This window comes from Triticum aestivum, chromosome 2A (assembly GCF_018294505.1).
Source record: "Triticum aestivum cultivar Chinese Spring chromosome 2A, IWGSC CS RefSeq v2.1, whole genome shotgun sequence".
Lineage (NCBI taxonomy): Eukaryota > Viridiplantae > Streptophyta > Magnoliopsida > Poales > Poaceae > Triticum > Triticum aestivum.
The window spans coordinates 646413817-646414779 of NC_057797.1; positions in this window are offsets into that span (position 1 = coordinate 646413817).

A 963-nucleotide genomic window follows, 5' to 3' on the forward strand; every position below is an offset into this window, starting at 1 on the left:
TTTTTTTTTTTTTTGAAACAGAGGCAAAAGATTTGCCTCATTCATTAATAAAGGAGAAGAGTTTTAGAGTACATGATTAATGGCTTCACATCATAGCCCGTCCGACAACAAAAGAAAGCAGTAGCTACTCTCGCGGCATGATGATACTCAGATGTCTAGCTCCCGCCGTGACCCAAAGCTTCGCTTCATCTTGGATAAGTTTTAGAATGTAGAAGGGCGGCGTTGATTTCTTCCTGAAAACTCTAGTGTTTCTCTCCAGAGTTAATAAAGGCACCACCGCTGAATTCATGAGCTCGGTACAAACCTCTCCAGCAGCTGTCCACAAATTTGGTGCCCTACAAATATATATTTTAGATATAAAGGGCAGTGACTTTTGGACATCGATGATTTTTCTGCATTTTCAGGGCCCCTAAAACTGGTGCTCTATAATTTGTTTTTTTTTCAAAACAGAGGCAAAAGATTTGCCTCGTCAATTAATTAAGAAAAAGAAAATTACCCGGTTAATTAACAGAAAACCGGTCGAAAACCGATACATATAGACCACATGCGGACTACTAGCTAAGAAGCAAACTCCATGACCCCACGATCAACCCAACAAATATACATAACATGTAACAACCATGAGCCCTCACACTTCTATGCCTCAAAGAAACCCCCAATAAAACCAAGGTTACATACATCGAACGCCACCAAATTCACGGAGATGGAGAACAATGGGACTGAGGGGCAACGACGATGAAACATGAAACAGTCACCGAGCTCTATAATTTGTGAATCACATGAAGCATGATGATCCGACGGCGGGGCAACAACGATGATAGCCAGACCTGGGGGCGTAAAAGTGTGAGGACGTCAGCAGGGTGCCCAAGCCTGCGGCGGATGCCCATGGCAGACGGTGGGGGCGGATCCGACGAATTGGAGTAGTGGGACGACTGTAATTGGGCGGGACCGTGCAACAACGTC